This window comes from Microcaecilia unicolor, chromosome 5 (genome assembly GCF_901765095.1).
Source record: "Microcaecilia unicolor chromosome 5, aMicUni1.1, whole genome shotgun sequence".
Taxonomy (NCBI): Eukaryota; Metazoa; Chordata; class Amphibia; order Gymnophiona; family Siphonopidae; genus Microcaecilia; species Microcaecilia unicolor.
In genome coordinates, this window is record NC_044035.1 from 120,634,783 (window position 1) to 120,661,355 (window position 26,573).

General features: G+C 42.7%; 1 long non-coding RNA gene across 2 annotated transcripts in view; it reads left to right on the forward strand.

Moving 5' to 3' along the window:
- The first annotated feature begins 560 nt into the window (after positions 1 to 560).
- The window catches only part of LOC115471168, a 53,613-nt gene continuing 27,600 nt past the window's right edge, over positions 561 to 26,573 (forward strand). For both annotated transcript variants that reach the window (XR_003942285.1, XR_003942284.1), the window contains exons 1-2: positions 561 to 591; positions 1,796 to 1,967. This is a non-coding gene — a long non-coding RNA (uncharacterized LOC115471168). The remainder of the gene's footprint in view (positions 592 to 1,795; positions 1,968 to 26,573) is intronic.

Sequence of the window (26,573 nt, forward strand, 5' to 3'; positions counted from 1 at the left end):
AGTTGTCCTTCTCCAAAAAGATAGCAAACAGATTTCTTGAACTACCTAATATGAAGAAGACAAACAGTGGAATTAAGACTGTATACACTGTGCATTGTGTCATATCCATTATACACAGCTAAACTCTAAAAGATTGTACAATTAAGAGTCAACCATCACGAGGGTATCTGAAATATTAATTAAATGATCTGTCTGAAAGATTTTCTGGTGAACATTCATGTTTTGCATTCTTTCATTCTATGTTGTTCACTGAATTCTCTTATGATACCATAATTAGTGGCGTAGCAAGGGGGGGTGGGAGGGGTGGTCTGCCCCGGGTGTCAGCTCGGGGGGGGGGGGGGTGTTCCCTGACAGCTCCCCCCTCCTCGGCGAATTGACACCCCCCCACCTTTAAAAAGAATATCGGGAGTCGCGCCTGCCCTGCATGTACAAGAAATGTGGACCATCGGCTCTTCTCTCGCTCTGTCTGTCCCGCCCTCCGCTGACGCAACTTCCTATTTCCGCAAGAGCGGGACAGAGCGAGAGAAGAGCCGACGGTCCACATTTCTTGTATGTGCAGGGCAGGCGCGACTCCCGATATTCTTTTTAAAGGTAGGGTGTGGGAGCTGGTCGTCGGGGGGGGGGGGGGTGTCATCGTGCTGCCCCCGGAGGGGTGCAATGGCGAACCGCCCCGCCCCGGGTGGCAGCCCCCCCTGCTACACCACTGACCATAATAAAAGAGATTTGTGGTGATACCTTTAGGGCATGCACATAAAGGGGTAAGTAAACATTATTTTGCTCTGTGCTTTGGTAATTTAAGGATTGGGATAAAAGGGAAATTGTAGGTTCATTGATAGAGAATTTGAATTAAAATAGAGCAAATTTTATTTATTAGCTAGTTTCCATAGTGTAAAACTCTTTTCCCCATTGTATTAAACTTTTTGCCAGAGGTAGAAACTTAACTGTTACAGCCTACAGCATTAACAGCCTCTAGAAGGCACAGCAGGGCCTAGTTCAGTCTTCACTCCAAGTCACTTGCCTACCTGGTGTGAAGGTGGTAGACATATAAAGTTGCATCAGAAGGCAGGACCTCGCAGAGGGAAGGCACTGGAGCCAAATAGCCAAATATCAGGTTTTTCAGACTAACTACCTTTGTAAAAGTATTTGGCTACTATTCATGGTGTTTAGGAAAACTAAAAAAGTAACCCAGTTATTAGGGACAGCCCTCTTTTATTTTAGAAGGAGGGGAAACTTCACCCCAAAACATATGAACTCCAAATACGGTATTCAGATGGAATACATTACTATATGGCTACTGCTTTATTAAATCAATAAATTAACTAACAACAGAACTGGGCCACCCTAAGTGATGTGATGGGGTGGGGGTGGGGTGGGAGAAAAAGGAACAATTTGCCAATAATTAAGATCCTATCAGACCAGTTGACTTATCACAAACAAGCAAGGCCATGATTATTCCCAGAAAGATAAATGACCAGCATCACTGGGCAAATCATCCTGAGCAAGCAAAGCTGCAAGCCTTCTGTGCCAATCATTGACGAAATCAAGGCTTGCCAGTCTGCTGTCAATCTGGAACCAGGCCTCCTTGGTAACATATGAATACCAGTTGTACACAGGAAGTTCAAAGGTCAAGTTTCTCCATCACTTCCCCAACTGGACTCCCCCAAAGAGGTTCACATACCTGGTTCAAGCAGTAACAAAATAAAAATGGAACATGTTGTACACTAACAATATAACAAAGGAATTATATACAATTAGAAAAACATTAATATTATAGGGTTTGTTTTTGCACTTACAGATCAACTATTGGTATTTATATGAAAACAGTTGAAAACACATATGACTGCACAGGAAGGGTGGGAGGACAATTTGCATTCAACTAGGGAAACTGGAATGGTTGAAGCTGCTTTTAGTTACTATACCTCCCTCCATTTTCTGAGAAGTTCTGAGAGAAGAGGACATTTCTGTGGGTAGGTGAATATTATTTTGCTCTGTGCTTTGGTAATTTAAAGTTTGGGATAAAAGAGAAATTGTAGGCAGTGGCGTAGCAAGGGGGGGGGGCGGAGGGGGCGGTCCGCCCCGGTTGTCAGCACAAGGGGGGGGGGGTGCTCCGCCGTTCCCGCTGCTTCCGGGCACCCCCGCACCCAAACTCCGCCCCCCTCCATGGGCGCCTTGTAGAACCCTCCTCCTCCTCTCCGCCCCCGCTCCGTATCATAACCTTTTACTTCCCATAGTGGCAGTGACGTCAGTTACTTACGAAGAAGGCTGCAGGCTCCCCTCTGGCTTCAGCTTCTCCCTTCGCTCTTCACACAGTGAGTGTCCCGCCTTCGCGGAAACAGGAAATGTGTCATCGCGAAGGCGGGACACTCACTGTGTGAAGAGCGAAGGGAGAAGCTGAAGCCGGAGGGGAGCCTGCAGTGCCTTCTTTGTAACGGATCTTACGCTGCTGCCACCACGGGAAGTAAAAGGTTGTGATATGGGGGGGGGGGGGGCGGAGAGGAGGAGGACCATGGGCGGAAAGGAAGGAACGGAGAGGGCAGGGGAGAGAGGAGAATGCTGGACATGGATGGGAGGGGAGAGCAGGGGGAGAGAACAGATTGCTCTCCAGTCGGTTCAAAACTCTGCTGCCCGTCTCATCTTCTGCCAGGGTCGCTTTACTCATACTACCCCTCTCCTCAAGACCCTTCACTGGCTCCCTATCCATTTTCGCATCCTGTTCAAACTTCTTCTACTAACCTATAAATGTATTCACTCTGCTGCTCCCCAGTATCTCTCCACACTCGTTCTTCCCTACACCCCTTCCCGTGCACTCCGCTCCATGGATAAATCCTTCTTATCTGTTCCCTTCTCCACTACTGCCAACTCCAGACTTCGTGCCTTCTGTCTCGCTGCACCCTACGCCTGGAATAAACTTCCTGAGCCCCTACGTCTCGCCCCATCCTTGGCCACCTTTAAATCTAGACTGAAAGCCCACCTCTTTAACATTGCTTTTGACTCGTAACCACTTGTAACTGTTGGATTATTTGTAGTAAATAATTAGCAGATTTTAGTACACACAGCTTCAGCTTTAGAAATGTTAATTTCTTTCTTCATCTCTCTCTCATTCACCCCTGAATAATTCACTGCTGAGTCACTTTAAAGTTGAAGTAACAAAACATCTGTTTACTCACAGTTTGCAGTTAGATTATAATCAGACAGGCTTATATATACATATTACTATACATTTGTATTATCAGCTCCTTCCATGTGCTTAGATGGTAATGGATGCTCACACCACCATAGATCCTCTCAGGTTAGGAGAGATCATGAGCTCCATGTGCTCCATGTGCTGCATCTAACCCCCACAGGAAGTTGCATAGCTGTGTGACCTCTCTAAGTAATTCACATCAGAGGTCACAGAGTAATCACAGAGAAATAATAGGTGACAGGCAATGCATGCAAAATACAATACATTCCAACAAACCCCTTCTCATGCATAACTGTCATGCAATTATTTATTCATACAAAGTCCAAGCTTTATACGCAGATTCACAAAATGTTCTCTGGGTAACGGTTTGGTCATGATGTCAGCTGTCATCTCACTGGTGTGACAATAGTGTAGACTGATGACCCCTTCTTTCGCCAACTCTCGCACGTTGTGGTATTTCGTTGCGATGTGCTTGGTGCGTGACTGAACCTTGTCATTCTGTGACAGTCGGATGCAGCTCTGATTATCTTCCATTATCTGGATTGGTCTCTTTTCAGCTATTCCAAAATCCAGCATAAGTTTTTCAATCCACATCAGTTCTCTGCACGCTTCCGATACTGCCACATATTCAGCTTCTGTAGAAGACAGACTCACAATACTTTGTTTATGACTGGCCCATGAAATTTGTACATTTCCATACATAAACACATATCCACTTATGGATTTATAATCAGAATGATCCCCTGCCCAATCTGAATCACAGTAACATATTAGTTTTGGATTACTATTGGCTGAAATCTTTAATTTACAATCAATGGTACCCTTTAAATACCTTACCATCCTTTTAACTGCAGTCCAATCTGATTTGGTAGGTGAGCTGACCCTTCTGCTCAAAATTCCTACTGCATTTGCTATATCAGCCCTGTATGTGGTAGCTAGATATAAAAGCTTACCTATGGCTGATCTATATTGGATGTTATCTGGTAAAGGTTCTCTTACTGTTTCATCCTTCAGAAAATCAGTGATCATGGGAGTGCTTACAACTTGGGCATCTTGCATACCTAAACTTTCAATAAGCTCATTTATTTTCTGCTTCTGGCTTAGAAGATAAGAACCATCATTTTGTTTCTCAATTTCTATACCAAGATAGTATGACACATTACCAAGTTCTTTTATCTCAACATTCTGGTTTAAACACTTTACAATGTCCTTGTACTCTTGCTCACTTTTGCTTGCAATGAGCAGATCATCAACAAAAGCTAAAATGTATGCATATTGTCCATTTGTGCACCTAGTGTACAAACATTTGTCTGCTTCACCTTGCTTAAATCCTAAATTTGTCAATATTTCATGCAATTTATCATTCCAACATTTTGCACTTTGCTTTAATCCATAAAGACCTTTGTTTAATTTACACACTAGCTGTCTTTGTTTTGTATTTATGAAACCTGTTGGCTGTTCCATATACAAGTCTTCAGTTATATCTCCGTGAAGAAACGCTGTTTTCACATCAATGTGTTTGACTTGCATGCCTTTTGAGACTGCAATGCTCAGAAGTGTTCTGATTGTCGTGTGTTTCACTACAGGTGCAAACACTTCATCAAAATCTTCTCCATATTTTTGAAGATATCCCTTTGCCACTAATCTGGCTTTATACCTTTCCACTTTTCCTTGTGCATTCCTTTTTAACTTGAATACCCATTTGCATCCTATAGCTTTCTTGCCAGGAGGTAATTTTGTAAGAATCCAAGTATTATTTTTATCCAATGCATCAATTTCTTCTTGTGCAGCTTTATGCCATTCAGCAGCTTCTTCTGCTGGCATTTTCTCAATCTCATCCCATGTTAAGGGCTCTTGAGCTTCTGCTGACTTTGTTAGGTAAGACAGTCTTGGGGGTGGAACACCTTTGTTTTCCCTGGATGAGCGTCTGAAAACAGGTTGGTCTGACCTTTCTGCATCCTCTAAATCTGAGAGTTCTTCTCCAATTGATTCCCCTTCTCCAACTGTACTGTCTTCTTCAATGATCCTTTCTGTGTCTGCTTCCTCTGCCTGTTCCTCGTTAGATACAGGTGAGTTGCTTTCAGACATCTGCCTTGGTATGGCATTTATATACACTGGCATGTCTATTATGGTTCTAGTTTCATATTCTGGATGATAAGGCTCATCTGGGATAATCCAGCCTTTATCAACCCTTTTGTTTTCATCAAAATATGTAACATGTCTTATGCCAACAATGCCAGTTTTCAGATTCAAAATTCTATATCCTTTGTGTCCTGGAGCATAGCCAACTAAAATGCCCCTTTCTGTTGTGGAATCCAGCTTATGCCTTCTTTGCTTTGGTATGGCATATGCTGTACTTCCAAATGTTCTTATGTGTGACAGGTTTGGCTTCCTACCATGCCATGTCTCATGTGGTGTGCGCTCAGCGCCTTTAGTTGGCATTCTGTTTTGTAGGTACACTGCTGTGAGAATGGCTTCCCCCCATAGTCTTTTAGGGAGATTGCTATCTGACAGCATACATCTGGTCATTTCCACAAGTGACCTAAATTTTCTCTCTGCAACAGAATTTTGCTCTGGTGTATAAGCTACTGTTGTGATATGCTGAATGCCTTCTTGTTCTAGAAATGTGCGCATGCTTTGTGAAGTGAACTCACCACCATTGTCGGTCTGAAGAACCTTTGGTTTTCTTTCAAATTTATTGCTCACCATGGCTACGTATTTCTTCAGCATGTCTGTGACTTGACTTTTTTCTTTCAGCAAATAGGCCACACAATATCTAGAGAAATCATCCAAGAATATTAGCACAAATCTGTTATTTCCCAATGATGGGATATTAAACGGTCCACATAAGTCACTGTGTATTAAGTCCAGCACTTTATTACTCCTATTTCCTGTGTATGCAGGAAATGAGGGTCTCACACCTTTTTGAGTGACACAGTCTATGCATTTCTCCATTTTACCAGCATCTGTACTTATCTGAATGCCGGTGGCCAGTTGCTTACTGTAAAGATCCTGGATCACCTTAGAATCACGATGTCCCAGGCGGCGGTGCCAGATTTCCAGACTACATTTACCATCATTCTTCCTTACTTGCGCCATATGTGAGGCTTCACCTGAAATGTTCAGCTTATAAACATCATTATGCATAAAAGCTTCAGCATACACTTCATCATTTTTAGAGATTGTGCACTTACTGTTTTCAAAATGAATCACAAATCCCTTCTTATCTAATGTAGATACACTAAGCATATTGCAAACTGCTTGGGGAATATACAAGACATCACTTACAGGAATTTCTTTAACTTCATTAGACACTTTGCATTTTAAGAATCCAATACCTTTTGCTTGGATCTTAGCAGTCCCTGCGTTTGCAGTTTTAAGAATACCTTCCTCTGGACACATTTCCTGAAAGAAATCCTTACAATTGGTTAAATGGCATGTGCTCCCTGAATCCAAAATCCAAGTACTTTCATTTGAATTATTATTTACCATAGTCAAAGATTTTTCTGCCATTAGAAAGCCCTTGTGTTTATCTTTGTCCTTCATACATTTCCTGGTTTGAAAATTCTTTAGTTCCATTGGCTTAGGTGAGCTAGAGGGAGTGTTTTGTGTTTCCTTACACCATTTAGATACATGTCCCTCCTTTCCACATGAGTAGCAAATCAGCTTGCCCTTGGGTGGAGTTTTCCCATAGCTCCGCCTTCCTCTGTTCTTTGCCAAGAAATTTGTTTCATTTCTCTCTGACTTGCTTTGAGAACACATCTCCTCAGAATCATTTATTATGCATTCCTGCCTTAGTTTTGATGTTGCCTGTTCAAAAGATTGCCCTTCAATGGCCTCATTTACAGACCTAAAAACATCAAACTTCTTTGATAGTGAGGTAAAAAGAAATGCTCTTTTCAATGCATCACACATGGGAATTCCAGAAAGTTCTAGCTTTTGAAATGAAGACATAAGATGCATAATGTGATCATTACATTTACTTTTATCCCTTAATTTGGTTTCATTCAATTCTGCCAACCAAATTGGTTGCTGCTTTGCATATGTAGTTGCATACATAGTTCTCAGTTTATATAAAATGTCCTTTGGTGTATCTTTTCCCTCCACTAATATGGCTTGTTTCTCTGAGAGAGCTTCCAGAAGCATGCACTTCACATAATAGTTTGCATTGTCCCATTCAGCCATATTTTCAGCTGTTCTGTCTTGGTCTAAGCATATATTTAATCTTTTTGCTCGAAGGAGACATATGAATCTTAGTTCCCACTGCTGATAATTAAACTCAGTTAATCTAGGCACCTTGAGAGAATAGAAAAATGGTGAATTTCTTCCCTCAGCCATTTTCTTAGCCTTCTGTCTGCTGTGTGGGGGGAGAGAGAGACAGACTGAATCTTTCCTTTAAAACTTAAGAGAAAAATGTGGCCTTTTTTTCTGCCTGGTAATATTTCTCTTCTTTTTCAATTCCTGGCCCTGGGCCCATAACCCTTTTGTTGGATTATTTGTAGTAAATAATTAGCAGATTTTAGTACACACAGCTTCAGCTTTAGAAATGTTAATTTCTTTCTTCATCTCTCTCTCATTCACCCCTGAATAATTCACTGCTGAGTCACTTTAAAGTTGAAGTAACAAAACATCTGTTTACTCACAGTTTGCAGTTAGATTATAATCAGACAGGCTTATATATACATATTACTATACATTTGTATTATCAGCTCCTTCCATGTGCTTAGATGGTAATGGATGCTCACACCACCATAGATCCTCTCAGGTTAGGAGAGATCATGAGCTCCATGTGCTCCATGTGCTGCATCTAACCCCCACAGGAAGTTGCATAGCTGTGTGACCTCTCTAAGTAATTCACATCAGAGGTCACAGAGTAATCACAGAGAAATAATAGGTGACAGGCAATGCATGCAAAATACAATACATTCCAACAGTAACCACTCGCCTCCACCTACCCTCCTATCTTCCTTCCCGTTCACATTAATTGATTTGATTTGCTTACTTTATTTATTTTTTGTCTATTAGATTGTAAGCTCTTTGAGCAGGGACTGTCTTTCTTCTATGTTTGTGCAGCGCTGCGTATGCCTTGTAGCGCTATAGAAATGCTAAATAGTAGTAGTAGTAGGGGAGAGAAGGGGAGGGCATGGGTGAGAGAAGGGGAGAGCATGGGGGAGAGAAGAGGTTGCTGGAGGGAAGGACAGGGGAGGAGAATTGCTGGACATGGGTGGATGGATGGAGGGGAGGGCAGGAAGGAACAGAGAGGAGGGCTGTGGGGGAGCTGAGGGAGGGCAGGGAGAATCGCTGGACATGGATGGGAGGGCATGGGGAGAGAAGAGATCACTGGAGAAGAGGGGAGGATTGCTGGTGGATGGATGGAGGGGGCAGGGGAGAGAAGAAATTTGCTGGATATGGATGGATGGAGGAGGGGTAGAGGAGAGGAGAATTGCTGGACATGGATGAATGAATGGGGGTAGGGGAGAGAGGAAATTTGAAGGATATGGGTGGACGGAGGAGATGGCAGGAGAGAATGGAGAGTTCCTGGACATAGATGGAGAATTGCTGGATATGGATGGATGAATGGGGGCAGGGAAGAGAGGAAATTTGAAGGATATGGGTGGATGGAAGAGACAGCAGGGGAGAATGGAGAGTTGTTGGACATGGATGGATGGATGGAGGGGAGGAAAGTCAGGAAGGAAATGCACATGGATGGAAAAGAGAAGAGAGGAGAAATGTTGGACAAGGATGGAGGGAAGGAAAGACAAAGGAAGGAGATGCACATGGAGAGAGGGCAGATCCTAGATGGAAGGGGCAGGGAGAGAGGGCAGACTTTGGATGGAGGGGACAGGAGAGAGAGGGCAGACACTGGATGGCAGGGAGAGAGAGAGAAGGCAGATGCTGGATGGAAGGAAGACAGTGAAAAGAAGATGAGGAAAGCAGAAACCAGAGACAACAAACTGCAAGTAAAATATATATTTTTATTTTTTTGCTTTAGGATAAAGTAGTATTGTAGCTGTGTTAATAAATAGAACATGGAAATAAGGTAATCTTTATTGGACTAATTTTAATATATTTTGACTAACTTTCGGAGAACAAAACCCCCTTCCTCAAGCCAGGATAGGATATTGTAAAATCACTATACTGTACTGATCTGATCTGAGGAAGGAGGTTTTGGTCTCTGAAAACTAAATGTATTAGTCCAATAAAATGGTGGTATTTTATTTTCTGTTTCTGTGGTGTTGCATTGTATGCTTAGTCTGGCCTCTTGGGGGTTCAGTTTAATTTTTGTCTAAATAGAAAGTTTGATTACTTATTCTATAGTGGTTTAGGGTTTATCTGTGTTTGTGAAAAAGACACGGCTTTCAGTTGGCATTGACTGTGCAGGATCGACGATCTGTACTATTCTGTCTGGTTACGTTTTACAATAGGCGAATTGATGTTCTAGTGCTCACTGTAGTGTTTAAGATGCTTTCCTTTTCCTTATGTGACTTGTAGAAATTACTGCTTATGGTATGGTAAAATTGTTCTAGAGATCCTGAGTGTTTTGTATTCTCGGTATGCCTAGTACTGGATTTTGGAGGGGGATGTTAAAAAATGACCGGCCCCGGGTGTCAACTACCCTAGCTACGCCACTGATTGTAGGTTCATTGATAAAGAGAATTTGAATTAAAATAGAGCACATTTTATTTATTATCTAGTTTCCATAGTATAAAACTCTTTTCCCCATTGTTTTAAACTTGAGCTTTTTGCTAGAGGTAGAAACTTAACTGTTACAGCCTGCAACATTAACAGATAGCCTCTAGAAGGCACAACAGGGCCTAATTCAGACTTCACTCCAAGTCACTTGCCTACCTGGTGTGAAGGTGGCAGACACATAAAGTTGCATAAGAAGGCAGGACCTCGCAGAGGGAAGGCCCCTACTGCAAGGGGAGGAAGGAAGGAAGACACAGAGATCCTGGACCCACAGGAGTGATAACCATGGGTTTTTTTTTTTAACTGCAGGGGTGGTACAAATTTTGCTCCAACACCTACAGTAAACACACTAAGTTTTTTTCCCCACTACTGCTGATATACCACAAATTATTACAAGTCCCCATCCTTTGTCATTCTCTAGCTGGCTCTCTTGGTATATGTGGGTATCAACGGCATAGGAAAATGTGGAAGGGAGGTTCTAGAAACCAAAATTAGGCTCTTAGGTAAAAAACTGAAATCCAAATCTTTCAGGGTAACATTTTCAGAAATACTCCCTGTTCCACATACAGGACCCAAAAAGCAGGTAGAGCTCTGAAGTCTCAATGCGTGTTTGAGATGATGGTGCAGGGATTAGGGATTTAGATTTGGGAAAGGGGGAGCCTATTCCGAAAGGATGGACTCCATCTTAACTGAAATTCAAATTCAAATCCAAATCAATTCTTGTATGTCACTAATTTCCCCTTTCCAGGGTTCAGTGTAGTTTACATTCTAGGTGAGACAAAAGCAAATAGTGTTAGTGAGGTTTGAGAAGCATTAGAGACCATTGGATTAATGCATGAGACTAAAAACATGAAGGAAAGGATAATGGATGGTACTAGGAGGTAGAATATGAATTGGGAAGAGAAAGGTTTTCAGTCTCTTCCTGAAGTTGGGGTAGCTGTTTTCTGTTCTGTTGGCAATAGGTAGAGTTCCATATTTTGACTCCAAGAACAGGGAATAGAGAACTGAAAATCTGATTTCTAATTGTCTTATGGAATGGTGATGCTAGCAGTTGTTTCTGTCTGTTAGACTGGACCAGACATAGTTAAGTGACCTTACTCAGCAGTTCAGAGGGGAAGCCCTGTAGGATTTGAAAACTAAACAAGCAGCTTTGAACCTGAGTCCTTCTGCTTTGGGAAGGCAGTGCAGTTTGTTTAGATGAGTTGAAAAACTAGTATATCTATTCAATCTGTATATAATTTAGCAGCTGTGTTCTGTATGATTTGCAGTTTGTAGATGCTAGTTAAAAACACAATTTGAAGTGTCTGTATACAAATGCTAGAAGCCTAAAAAATAAGATGAGAGAGTTAGAGAATATAGCCAAGTTTGGGAACCACTGATTTAACCAATTTTTCATGATCTGTCAGGAAGAGTCATAGTTTCACTGTAGGCTTTTATATTTACTTGGAGCAATGGATACAGTGATTCTGCAGAGCAGATGACTCTCACCTTTGATATGGTAAAACTTTGAGGGACCCTTTTTTAAAGGTATGGGAGGGCTAACATGTGGGTAGCACGTGCCCAATCAGCACTACTGCCCGGTGGTAATTCTGATTTTGGCGCACGCCGAATCCTGTGGTAGAAAATAATTTTCTATTTTCTACTGTGAGGGCGTTCCCGGTGGTAACCGTCAGCGCGCCCACATTGGCGTGAACTGCATGGTTACCACATAGGTAACGTGTGAATCCTTACTGCTAGGTAAATGGGTGGCGGTAAGGGCTCAGGCCATAAATAGGTGCGCACTAATTTTCATATTAGCGCAGGCCCATTTCTTGACCCATTAAAAAAATAGCCTTTTCCTAGCCGTGGTAAAAAATGGTCCAGCACCTAAAAGATTTGTGCACACTACCGTGGGCCTCTTTTTACCATGGCTTTGTAAAAGGACTCCTGTGTTTGTATAGGGGGTATGGAAAGGGATTTCGGATGTAGCTCATGCCTTTTGGAGATGTATCTCATGGTGAGTTACATTCAGGTATAACAAGTATTTTCCTGTTCTCAGAGGACTTACAAACTAAGGGCCCCTTTTACAAAGGTGTGCTATGCCCTAATGCAGTTTATTCCTGGTCAAAGACACAGCAGAAATCACTGTGAAACAAGTTTTTAAGTGTTTTTGGATTTAGCTCACACATTTTCAGTGGTAGCTCAAGGTGGGTTACATTTAGGTACAGCAGGTCTCTAGAGGCCTTATAACCTAAGGTCTCTAACTAAGCCACTGTAAAATAGCATATAATTTAGCATGAAATTCAGTTCAATATTGCAGGTTAGTGAATATTGCAGTAAATTTACTTTTATGTTGTAGCCAGAAATATTATCCATTTCTGATCATAGCAGTGCACATATAGAGGGGCATAATCGAAAGGTGCGCCCAAGTTTTCCTGAGGACATCCTCGCAGGATGTCCTGGCGAAGGGGCGGGGAAACCCTTATTATCAAAACAAGATGGGCGTCCATCTTTTGTTTCAATAATACGGTCGGGGACGTATTGGTTTGCAAGTTGGTTTGCAAGTATTTGCATACTTTCTATCTCATTTTGACCACACAAGTGCTGTGGTAAAAACAATTCTACATTAATAGGCAGCAAATGACTGTTACTGTCTTAATGCAGCCTACTAAATAGGGCTCTAAGTTTGTGCCTAAGTCAACCGAGGGTGAAGTGATTTGCTCAAGGTTACAAAAAGCATTAGTAGGAGAGGTGGAATTTGAACTCAGGCTTCTCTGGTTTTTAGATCATTGTTCTTAGCACTAGGCTGCTTCTCCAAGAGGCCAACTACTGGTTAGGACTGTCTGATTTGGCCAAAAGGTTTTTGATTCAATTCAATCATATGAATTGATTTTACAATTCAATTCAGTTCTTTAAGGCTACTATCAATAAACAGAAAATAAAATTAATTTGTCTTGTCCTCCCCTCCCTCTTGCATCCACTGTCTGCACTCCTTCTTTCCCCTTCTATCCATCGTCTGCCCTCCTTCACTCTCCTTTCATCCATGGTCTGCTCTCCTTCTCTCTCCCTTCCATCCAGCATCTGCCCCCTTCCATCCAGCATCTGCTGTCCTTCTCTCCTCTTCAATCCAGTGTCTGCCCTCTTTCCATCTAGCCTCTGCCCTCCATTTAGCATCTTCCCTCCTCTTCCCCTTTCTATCCAGGGTGTGTCTTTTTTCTCTTCCCTCTTCCATCCAGCCTCTGCTCTCTTTCTCTGCCCCCTTTCCATCTAGCCTCTGCCCTCTCTCTCTCTTCTATCTAGTCTCTGTCCCCTCTCTGCCCCCCCCCCCCAATTCAGCATATGCCTCCTCTCTGTCCCTCCCCTCCTGCCCTGACATTCCTGCCACTGTTCCTTCTCTAGATGAGCAGCAGTGGCAGCAAAAGAAGCTAAAATCACTGCTGGGCCCAACTCCCTATTGGTGTGCTGCGGGTCCTGCCCCCTTGGATGTCACTTCATGTTCTGGGGCAGATCCAACAGCCTGCGCCAATACAGAATTTTGGCCTGTGGGGAGTTTAGCTTCTTTTGTCACTGCTGCTAATGCTCTAGAGATCAGCAGAGCGGCTCTGGTGACGGCGGGAGGGAGGTGGGGAAAGTCTGATTTTTTTTCAAAAAATCGATTTGAATTGATTTGCCCAAAACAAATCGGTGAATCGATTCAAATTGCGAATCAGATAGCACCATTACTGGTACATCATGCAAAAATACATAGATTGTCCACCATTTTAGCTGACCTTATGAGAACTGAACTAAGAAATCACTTATTTAATTTCTGGCCAGAATTAAACGACACACTTGCAGTCAACTGATGATTGAAGGGAAGGTGTAGATTTCATCTATATAATTTGTAACAATTTAGCTTTCTAACTTTTCTCAGTGGTAGTAAATATTTCTTCACTTATAGGAAAATGTGTTTTTGTTTCCTATCAATTATAATAGTTTACATGTGTAATATTTTGTTTGATTTCTGTTGATAACCTTAACAGTGGACTAACACGGCTACCACACTCCTCTACTTCATGTGTAATATAAAATTAGATGTATTCTTTTTAACTTGTGCTCTTTATTTTATGAATTTGTAATCTGCATTCTATCTGCTCTGCCTCTGGGAGACCTTTTAGTTGTGTAGCTATACTTGGACTCAATTCTGTAAATAGGCACCAAAAAAGTGCGTACTAAGCACTATTCTAATTAGGCGCCATTTATAGAATAGCGCTTAGCACCAGGACACGTGCCCAATTATGGGCGAAAGGATTTACACTAATTGAACCCTGGTGTAAATCCCCGCACCTAAATTAGGCATGGCTCTCCCGAATTCTGTAACACTACGTGCAAATCTTAGAAATGCCACTGACCAGCCAATGCCCCTCTCATGGCCATGCCCCCTTTTCTGATCCACATGAAAAAATTACACACACATCTTTATAGAATAGCGACTATAAATATGCATGTGTAAATTCCAATTATTGCCAATTAGCACCAATAATTGATCACGCCCTATTATTGGTGCTAATTGGCTTGTTATGTAGCTAAATTTGCACACACAATTTTGAGCGCTATATATAGAATTAGGGGGTTTATGTGCATTATAAACATCACATCAGAGTGATGGAGTTATTTATGAAACTCAGTACCACAAAGGGATCACTGGCAGGTCCTTGGTCATTTTAAATTGGTAGTATTGTTCCTTAGCCTAGCCACTGTGATCAAAGCATAGCTCTGTGGATACTTGAGCACCCCAATATTGAACAAACTCCTTTACAGTGCCCATTGGGGGGTACTTTCCATTGGATTTAGCATTCCCAATCATTTTGAAAAGTTGACTCCTATGATCATCAGTACTATCCCTCCTGTATGAGAAATAGTTGCAAGGGCAGAGCAGGTATTTACAATTATTTTAGCATTTATGCAATATAAGAAATGGGGGCACTGCAGATAAAATGTCACACAGGTCTGAATCCTTATTAGGCTGGTGAAACAGGACCCTCCATTCTTGCTTTCTCAGCCTGTGTACTCCTTTGAAACTTCTGCAAGCATTGGGGAAGCAGAAATATATACTGGATGGAAGGATGACCCCCCTAGCAGTAGTACTGTGAGATTACCTCTAGTGGTCATTGGCACTATTTTGGATTCAGGCACTCCCTCAGGAGGTAGCAGGGCGCCCCATATCTAAGTATTTTCACTGTACATGCTTTATTGTTAATATTAAAAGGGAAAGTAACTAAGTCAGTGGTTCCCAAACCTGGTCCCGGAGGCACTCCGCCAGTCAGGTTTTCAGGATATCCACAATGAATATTCATGAACGAGATTTGCATGTACTGCCTCCACTGCATGCAAGTCTATATCATGAATATTCATTGTGGATATCTTGAAAACCTGACTGGCTGGGGTGTCTCCAGGACCAGGTTTGGGAAACCACTAACCTAAGTAGTTTAGGTTTGAAAATTAGCTACTGTAAAATACAAATGCTAAAAGCATATTTTATTCCTGCTATTTGTGTGACCCATTGAGGGGAAAAGGGATAATGAGAGCTTTTGAAAATCCAATATATAACTTATCATAGTAAAAACCACAAAAATAGAAACTCTCTTAAGCAGTTAATAGTTCAATTAATGTGATCCCTATTCATATATTAATTATTTTACCTGGCAGTTATACATTTTGGACTAGATTCTATATATGGCACCTGAAAAATCCGTGTGGAAAAAAATTATGCCTAGGCATATACTCTCAAGTACACCTAAATTTACAGAACAGACTTAAATTTCTGCACAGTATATAGAATACGTTGAATGGCTCACCAAATTACTAAATTTGGTCACATCCATTTAGGCCACATTTTACTTGATGTAAATCTCAATGACTCAATTAGGAGCAGATCGAGTGTATTCTATAATGCGTGTAGATTTTAGCAACGCCCATGCCCCGTCCATGGCCATGCCCCCTTTTCAACTATGTGACTTAAAATGTAGGCACACCATATTATAGAATACATGTAGTGAGTTTCCCCCAGATTCTAGATAAGGCACCCAAAAGTGGGCACCTATCCAAGATATGCACCCAACTAAATTGGCTAACGAGCCAATTAGTGCCAATAATTGAGTGCTAATTAGCACCAATTTGAATTTGAGCACACATCTATTCTATAACAACGTGCACCCAAAACCCATAGTGTGCAACTAGGGCGTGGCCTCTGGAGGTGTATGGGTGGGTCAGGGGCATTCCTAAAATTTGCACAGTGTTACACAATACGAGTGATGTATGCCCAAATAGAGTGCTGAGAATTACACCAAAAGCAGCATGCAATGGTAATTCTATAATGGGTGCTCATCTTTAAGTGCTTATTATAGACCGCTAATTTTTTCGGTGCTGATTTTTGAGCACCATTTACTGAATCTAACCCTTTAGGAGTAATTTTCAACTAGGCTGCAGTGCTTGTGGGCCAACGGGTACTTGATACCTGTGAGCCTGCAACTTATTTTTAAAAGATCATCCCTCTGTGACATTTACCTTTAAAAATCTGCTGGCTGGCCAGTACTGCAAGGTAGATTTACTAAAAGTAGGCAGAACATTTCAAAATACAATCCACATGCTTACTTTTGTGGCTGCCTCACTGAAAGTGGTTGTCAAAGTTCCCTTCTCTGCAAGTAAACAGTCACTTACCTGCAGAAAATATTTTAATCAGTGGTTCACTAGAGGTCGTATTCTTAATCCTGTTGTTTTCTTCCATTCTTGTACTTCCAGCTACCCTGCCATACTATCAAAAACATTATTTGCATATAAAATGGTTTGTTTCATAATCATATTGAGTACAAGAGCAATAACCACTGGGGTACTTTAAACTCCCAATAAACAGCTTTCACAGTTTATGAAAATAATCAGCAGTGGCAGCTGTTTATTCTCCCATATGGTACTGCACACTAGAGATTATCTCTTAAATCATAGCACAATATACTGTAACATAGAAGTAAAATATTTAATCAACCAACATAAAATTAGAACTGGTCAATCCTAATCAGTTTGCAGGTTCTGTGTGCAGAACATCTGGACTAGAGAACATTTTTTGACAGAGCATTCATTAGTCAATGTGTGCTAGCAGATTGGTTACAATTTCCAGTGCGGAAATATTTAGGATAAACTGAGCAAGGATTGCATAGATCTAACAGTCTGAAAATTTATGATTAAAATATATATATTTATTTTGCAAGAAATGTCTAAAATATACATTTTTCAATATGTTCCAATTAGACTACAGCCGAAGGTTTTACATAGTTGTTGCCAAGGAAACCATTTTCTTGGTAGCCTAGGGTTCAGTATATTTATATTGCTTTATCGCTGGCTTTCAGAAAAGCAATATCATGCCACAGCTTTTGGGAAATGATGTAAAAAAAAGGACATAAATCCTCTTTATATCTGAGAGAACTCTGAAATGATCATTCCAAACTGAAGAACAAGTTATTCTTTTTTTGAGTTTCTTTTATGCTGATTGAAGATGTGATTGATGGCCCATGCCCTGTATTGTCCAGCTAAACTGGTACATTAGCAGGAATCTCATATCTGGAAAAATGATGTGTCTATCTAAAGTAGAGATAGATGGAGTAGTTTAAAAAAATCCAAATTCCATTTGTTCTGAGAGTTTTGGCGTATAGTAACCCAAATAACTATTCAGAAGGGGTGCATTTGATCTGTGATTCAACAAATGTGGATCAGATTACTGGGAGAAGCAAAAATCATGAAGAAAAAAATTTCAAAACATTCAACTTGGGACTTATGGATAGTCATAAGTAATTAGCAATCAATTGCTTAATTTACATCATTTGGGAAGTGGGATGGTGGGTACAAGGACTGAGAGAGAGAGAGAGAGAGAGAGAGAGAGAGAATTGAATGGGGAAACCTCAGAAATAGAAACCATCTAGTTCATTTTTTAAAAATAGATGTTATTTAAAAGCTGGTATATGAATATATGCATTGGTTTGCAGAAATCCAAAGAACACATATATGACAAGAGACGAGAAGCTGATATGCACACATCAGGAGTGAGACCTTGGGATGATAGTGTCTAGGATCTGCCTCGCCTCACCCCATGCCTGGAATAATCTCCCTGAGCCCATATGCCAGGCCCCCTCACTGCCCATCTTCAAAGCCTTGCTCAAAGCCCACCTCTTCAATGTCGCCTTCGGCACCTAACCACCATACCTCTATTCAGAAAATCTAGACTGCCCCAACTTGACATTTCGCCCATTAGATTGTAAGCTCCTTGGAGCAGGGACCGTCCTTTTTTGTTAAACTGTACAGGGCTGCGTAACCCTAGTAGCGCTCTAGAAATGTTAAGTAGTAGTGGTAGTAATAAGGTTGTGTAACAGTATCAAACACAAAAAAGCAACTGGGAAGAATTCAAAATAATATCATATGATCAAAAATTTAGGGCTCCTTTTACTAAGCTGTGGTAGTGATTCCCGCACAGCAAATGCGACGAAGCCCATAGGAACTGAATGGACTTCGTCTCATTTGCCACAACAGGAATCACTAGCATGGTTTTGTAAAAGAAGTCTTAAATAAGCAAATAAAAAAATCATATATATACAGTGGTGGAAATAAGTATTTGATCCCTTGCTGATTTTGTAAGTTTGCCCACTGACAAAGACATGAGCAGCCCATAATTGAAGGGTAGGTTATTGGTAACAGTGAGAGATAGCACATCACAAATTAAATCCGGAAAATCACATTGTGGAAAGTATATGAATTTATTTGCATTCTGCAGAGGGAAATAAGTATTTAATCCCTCTGGCAAACAAGACCTAATACTTGGTGGCAAAACCCTTGTTGGCAAGCACAGCGGTCAGACATCTTCTGTAGTTGTTGATGAGGTTTGCACACATGTCAGGAGGAATTTTGGTTCACTCCTCTTTGCAGATCATCTCTAAATCATTAAGAGTTCTGGGCTGTCGCTTGGCAACTCGCAGCTTCAGCTCCCTCCATAAGTTTTCAATGGGATTAAGGTCTGGTGACTGGTTAGGCCACTCCATGACCCTAATGTGCTTCTTCCTGAGCCACTCCTTTGTTGCCTTGGCTGTATGTTTTGGGTCATTGTCGTGCTGGAAGACCCAGCCACGACCCATTTTTAAGGCCCTGGCGGAGGGAAGGAGGTTGTCACTCAGAATTGTACGGTACATGGCCCCATCCATTCTCCCATTGATGCGGTGAAGTAGTCCTGTGCCCTTAGCAGAGAAACACCCCCAAAACATAACATTTCCACCTCCATGCTTGACAGTGGGGACGGTGTTCTTTGGGTCATAGGCAGCATTTCTCTTCCTCCAAACACGGCGAGTTGAGTTCATGCCAAAGAGCTCAATTTTTGTCTCATCTGACCACAGCACCTTCTCCCAATCACTCTCGGCATCATCCAGGTGTTCACTGGCAAACTTCAGACGGGCCGTCACATGTGCCTTCTGGAGCAGGGGGACCTTGCGGGCACTGCAGGATTGCAATCCGTTATGTCGTAATGTGTTACCAATGGTTTTCGTGGTGACAGTGGTCCCAGCTGCCTTGAGATCATTGACAAGTTCCCCCCTTGTAGTTGTAGGCTGATTTCTAACCTTCCTCATGATCAAGGATACCCCACGAGGTGAGATTTTGCGTGGAGCCCCAGATCTTTGTCGATTGACAGTCATTTTGTACTTCTTCCATTTTCTTACTATGGCACCAACAGTTGTCTCCTTCTCGCCCAGCGTCTTACTGATGGTTTTGTAGCCCATTCCAGCCTTGTGCAGGTGTATGATCTTGTCCCTGACATCCTTAGACAGCTCCTTGCTCTTGGCCATTTTGTAGAGGTTAGAGTCTGACTGATTCACTGAGTCTGTGGACAGGTGTCTTTCATACAGGTGACCATTGCCGACAGCTGTCTGTCATGCAGGTAACGAGTTGATTTGGAGCATCTACCTGGTCTGTAGGGGCCAGATCTCTTACTGGTTGGTGGGGGATCAAATACTTATTTCCCTCTGCAGAATGCAAATAAATTCATATACTTTCCACAATGTGATTTTCCGGATTTAATTTGTGATGTGCTATCTCTCACTGTTACCAATAACCTACCCTTCAATTATGGGCTGCTCATGTCTTTGTCAGTGGGCAAACTTACAAAATCAGCAAGGGATCAAATACTTATTTCCACCACTGTACATGCTAATATACAAATAAGCCAGTTCCTTTAATATAAACGGGGCCTTTTTACTAAGCTGCATTAAGTAGCTAATGTGGGTTTTGTCATGTAGTAGACATTAGTGTGGACCCATACTAATGTCTTCTATGCTAAAAAAAAAAAGCAGCCAGCACAGTACAAATCTTGAATCCTTCTGTAACACTAATTGTATATTTTCTAATATATGTCCACTATTCATGGCTATTGTAAGCCACATTGAGCCTGCAAAGAGGTGGGAAAATATGGGATACAAATGCAATAAAAAAAAAAAAAAAAATTAACTGCTTAACGCTGGAGTGGATGGGTCATGACATGGGTAGGCAGAGGAATAGCCAGCTGTGACAGCTAGCACATGGGTCAGTATCACACACTAGCTGTCATGACTGCTGATAGCACAGCTGTGGTTACCACCACCTCAAGGGGAGGTGGTAAGTGCAGCAGTGCCATGGTCCTAATGCAGAGCACAAGCGTTGATCCCCCTTCCCTAATCACAAGTCCAAGCCCCAAGCATGCCCATCACACTATATGCAACCCCTCTAATCTATACCTAGTCAACTCTTCTCCTACCCCCAGACCTCCTTGGACCCTATCCATTTCCAGGATTTATGCAGTCTAGGTCTGGTATTCCAGTAGAAAGGAGAAGGATCGATTGCTAACCCATAGCGATAATCTCATGGTAACACCGCTGGGGGTCAGCCATCCATATAAGGGCAATTGCCCATATAATGAAGGCTGACCACTAGTGGCAGTACTGTGAGACCAGTGCTTGTGGTAAGTAGGTGTCATTTTGCACCCAGAGCCAGATGGGATGAGAATAGAGGGGGATCACTTCTACCCTATCCTACTGGACAACCTGGGATTGGCCCCACGTAAGTCCTGGGAGTTCTTGGGGGTAACGGTGGGTTGGAGAACATTTAAGGGAGTTCAGCTGTGCTTCTTATTGTGTCAGGGTGGAGGGAGAAATCTTGGGGTGTCATAGTGGACAGGAGAACAATTTGGGGGCTGTAACTGTACTACTGGGGCCATTGGGGTAGGTGGAGGAACCATCAGAAGAGTTCAGCTGTGCTACATGGGGTGTCGTGCTCAATGGAGAAATCATCGGGGGACTGCAGAGACAGGCAGAGCTCCAGAGTCTCAATGCATGGATGAGACAATGGTGCAGGGAGGAGGGTTTTAGATTTGTTAGGAACTGGGCAACATTCTGGGGAAGGGGGAGCCTATTCTGAAAGGATGGGCTTCACCTTAACCAGGCTGGGACCAGGCTGCTGGCATCGGCATTTAAAAAGGATATAGAGCAGCTTTTAAACTAGAAACGGGGGGGAAGGCCGACTGTCGCTCAACAGCGCATGGTTTGGAATAAGGTATCTTTCAAAGATATCACCAAAATAGGGAAGATAGGGTATCCTGATAGTGAGGTTGCAAAAGAGACCGTAGTAGATCAGGAGGCATATTTTCAAAGCACTTTGGGAGGCTATGTTCCATAGGTTTCTATGGAACTTTGGGAGGCTAAGTGCTTTGAAAATGAGCCCGCAGGTGTCCTTAAATAAAAATAAAAATCAGACAAAAGATTGCAAATTAATACTGTCAAGTACTAAGCATCATGTAAATAGGAACAACAAACATAGTTTGAAATGTCTATATGCGAATGCCAGGAGCCTAAGAAATAAGATGGGAGAGTTAGAATATATTGCACTAAATGAAAAATTAGATATAATAGGCATCTCTGAGACCTGGTGGAAGGAGGATAACCAGTGGGGCACTGTCATACTGGGGTACAAATTATATCGTAGTGATAGCGTGGATCAAATTGGTGGAGGGGTAGCATTGTATATTAAGGAGAGCCTTGAATCAAATAAATTGAAAATTCTGCAGGAAACAAAACACTTCTTGGAATCACTGTGGATTGAAATTCCATGTGTAAAGGGGAAAAGGATAGTGATAGGAGTGTACTATCATCCACCTGGCCAGGATGAACAGACGGATGCAGAAATATTAAAGGAAATTAGGAACATGAACAAACTGGGCAACACAATAATAATGGGTGATTTCAATTACCCCAATATTGACTGGGTAACTGTAACATCGGGGTACGCTAGGGAGGTAAAATTCCTTAATGAAATCAAGGACAGCTTTAGGGAGCAGCTGGTACAGGAACCGAAGAGAAGAAGGAAAAATTCTAGACCTAGTCCTTAGTGGAGCGCATGATCTGGTGCGGGAGGTAATGGTGCTATAGCCGCTTGATAACAGTGATCATAATATGATCGGATTTGATATCAGCTTTGAAGTAAGTATACGTGGAGGGGCATAATTGAATGGTGCCGGTCAAATAGATGGCCGGCCATCTATATGGCTGGCGTCGTAAAGGGGTGGCGCCAACCGTATTATCGAAAAAGATGGCCGGCCATCTTTTCTTTCGATAATACTGTTGGCGCCGGCTAAATCTCAACATTTAGGTCAAATGTTGAGATCGCCGGGTTTAGAGACGGCCGGCTTCGGTTTTCGGCCATAATGGAAACCGGGCTCGGCCATCTCAAACCTGGCAAAATAAAAGCCTTTTGGTCATGGGAGGAGCCAGCATTTGTAGTGCACTGGCCCCCCTGACATGCCAGGACACCAACTGGGCACCCTAGGGTGCACTGCAGTGGACTTAAAAAATTGCTCCCAGATACATACCTCCCTTACCTTGTGTGCTGAGCCCCCCAAATGCCCCCAAAACCCACTCCCCACAACTCTACACCACTACCATAGCCCTAAGGGGTGAAGGGAGGCACCTACGTGTGGGTACAGTGGGTTTTTTTTTTTTTTTGGAGGGCTCAACATTTACCACCACAAGTGTAACAGGTAGGGGGGGGGCATGGGCCTGGGTCCACCTGCCTAAAGTGCACTTCACCCACTAAATACTGCTCCAGGGACCTGCATACTGCTGTCAGGGAGCTTGGTATGACATTTGAGGCTGGCATAGAGGCTGGCAAAATTTTTTTTTAATTTTTTTTGGGTGGGAGGGGGTTGGAGACCACTGGGGGAGTAAGGGGAGGTCATCCCCGATTCCCTCCGGTGGTCATCTGGTCAATTGGGGCACTTTTTGACACTTGGTCCTAAAAATAAATGGACCAAGTGAAGCCGGTGAAATGCTTGTCAGAGCCGGCCATCTTTTTCCATTATCGGGCGAAGCCAGCCATCTCATAACCACGCCCCGTCCCGCCCCCATCCCGCCTTCGCTACCCTGCCGAAATGCCCCCTTGAAGTTTGGCCGGTTCCGCGACGGAACACAGTTGGTGCCGGCCAATATCAACTTTCCATTATACCGATTTGGCCGGGTTCAGGAGATGGCCGGCCATCTCCCAATTTTTGTCGGAAGATGGCCGGTGATCTCTTTCGAAAATAAGCTGGATAGGAAATCAAATATGTTAACGTTTAACTTTAGAAAAGGAGACTATGATAAAATGAGAACGGTGAAAAAAAACCTTAGAGGAGCAACTGCGAGGGTCAAAAATTTACATCAGGCGTGGATGCTGTTCAAAAATGCCATCTTGGAAGCCCAGGCCAAATATATTCCGCGTATCAAAAAAGAAGGATGGAAGACCAAATGACAGCTGGCGTGGTTAAAAAGTGATGTGAAGGAAGCTTTTAGAGCTAAAAGAAAATCCTTCAGAAAATGGAAGAAGGAACCGACTGAAAATAATAAGAAACAGCATATGGAATGTCAAGTCAAATGCAAAGCACTAATAAGGAAGGCTAAGAGGGACTTTGAAAAAAAGATTGCGTTGGAGGCAAAAACATATAGTAAACATTTTTTTTAGGTATATTAAAAGCAATGTGTAATTGGGCTCTGGAATTCATTGCCAGAGAATGTGGTGAGGCGGTTAGCTTAGCGGAGTTTAAAAAAGGTTTGGACGGCTTCCTAAAGGAAAAGTCCATAGACCATTATTAAATGGACTTGGGGAAAATCCACTATTTCTGGGATAAGCAGTATAAAATGTTTTGTACTTGTTTGGGATCTTACCATCTTGCCAGGTATTTGTGACCTGGATTGGCCACTGTTGGAAACAGGATGCTGGGCTTGATGGACCTTTGGTCTTTCCTAGTATGGCAATACTTATGTACTTATGCAGATGTGCTTCCTGGGATGTTAGGGTGGATAGAGGAAAACATCTGGGGAGCTATGGCTGTGCTTCTTAGGATGTCAGGGTGGGTCAGGAACCGTTGGGAGAGTTCAACTGTGCCCAGTATCCTGCTTCCAACAGTGGCTAATTCAGGTCACAAGTACCTGACAGAAACCCAAATAGTAGCAACATTCCACACTACCAATCCCAGGGCAAGCAGTGACTTCCCCTTTGTCTAGCTAGCAGGCTATGAACCTTTCCTCCAGGAACTTGTCCAAATGTTTTTTTTTAAACCAAATATGCTAACTGCTGTTACCACATCCTTTGACAACAAGATCCAGAGTTTAACTATTTGTTGAGTGAAAAAATATTCCCTCCTATTGGTTTTAAACTTATTTCCATGTAACTTCAATGAATGTCCCCTAGTCTTTGTACTTTTTGAGAGTAAAGCATGAATTAACTTTTACCCATTCTACACCACTCAGGATTTTGTAGACCTCAATCATAGCCCCCCTTACCCACCTCTTTTCCAAGCTGAAGAGCCTTAACCTCTTTAGCCTTTCCTTATATGATAGGAGTTCCATCCCCTTTATTATTTTGGTGACTTTTCTTTGAATCTTTTCTAATTCTGCCATATCTTTTTTTGAGATACAGTGACCAGAAATGAAAGCAATATTGAAGATAAGGTTGCTCCATGTATCAATACAGAGGGGTAGATGGAGAGTCATCAGGGGAGTAATGTTTTAGGTGGGGGGATCAGAACGGGTGGTCAGAAGGGGAATCAGCTGTACGGGAGATGGTGCATTGCTGTGGCAGTTGCATAAGCCCATTTCACATTACCTGCAGTAATAGGTAACATGGGCTATCTCTGCCACTGAATGTACTGCAGTGCCTGTGCACTAACTCCCAAATTCTGTATAGGTCACCCAAACTTGGGTGTGGATTCCAGATCTACACATATCAGTTAGGCACTAACGATCAATTATTGGATTTAACAAGCACTTAATTGGCAGTAATTAGGAGCTATGTGTGGCTCTACCCTTCACACTGTTCTATAACATGTGCACCTAAATTTCATAGTGCACAACTCCAAAGGGGGTGTGTTCGTGCGAGAGGTGTGGGCAGGCCAGGGTCATTCTCAGAATTTAGACGCTATGTTATAGAATACCTGGATTCTATATAGCACACCTAGAGATCTGCGCTGAAATCCAAGCATATTCTATAACACCACACATAGAGGGGCATAATTGAACGAAAACGCCTATCTCCATGGGCGTTTATCTCCGAGAACGGGTCCGTGAAGGGGCGGACCGAACCGTATTTTGGGAAAAAATAGACGCCCATGTTTTATTCAACATTGTGTGATCTGGGCGTTTTTGTTTTTCAGCGATAATGGAAAATGAAAGCGCCCAGCTCAAAAACGAATAAATCCAAGACATTTATTCGTGGGAGGGGCCAGGATTCGTAGTGCACTGGTCCCCCTCACATGCCAGGACATCAATCGGGCACCCTAGGGGGCACTTTTACAAAACAAAAAAAAACAGGTAAAAGAGCTCCCAGGTGCATAGCACCCTTCCCTTGTGTGTTGAGCCCCCCAAATCCCCCTCAAAACCTACTGCCCACAAGTCTACACCATTACTATAGCCCTAAGGGGTGAAGGGGGGCACCTACATGTGGGTACAGTGGGTTTGGGGGGGTTGGACGACTAATAAGCATTAAGCAGCACAATTGTAACAGGTAGGGGGGATGGGCCTGGGTCCACCTGCCTGACGTCCACTGCACCCCCTAACAACTCCTCCAGTGACCTGCATACTGCTGCCTGGGAGGAGGGTATGACATTTGAGGGTGAAAATAAAAAGTTGTGAAACATAATTTTTTTGTGGTGGGAGGGGGTTAGTGACCACTGGGGGAGTCAGGGGAGGTCATCCCCAACTCCCTCTGGTGGTAATCTGGTCATTTAGGGCACTTTTTGGGGCCTTATTCGTGAAAAAACAGGGTCCAGGAAAAGTGCCCTAAATTCTACCTACAAACGCATACTTATTTTCCATTATCGGCGAAAGGCGCCCATCTCTGTTCGGGTGATAACCACGCCCCAGTTCCGCCTTCACCACGCCTCCGACACGCCCCCGTCAACTTTGTCCGCATCCGCGACGGAGTGCAGTTGAAAACGTCCAAGTTCGGCTTTCGATTATACCGCTTTATTCGTTTTTGTGAGCTAAACGTCCATCTCCCGATTTAGGTCGGAACTTGGGCGTTTTTCTCGTTCGATTATAAGCAGGATAGTAACATAGTAACATAGTAGATGACGGCACCTAAATTTCATAGTGCACAACTCCAAAGGGGGTGTGTTGGTGCGAGAGGTGTGGGCAGGCCAGGGTCATTC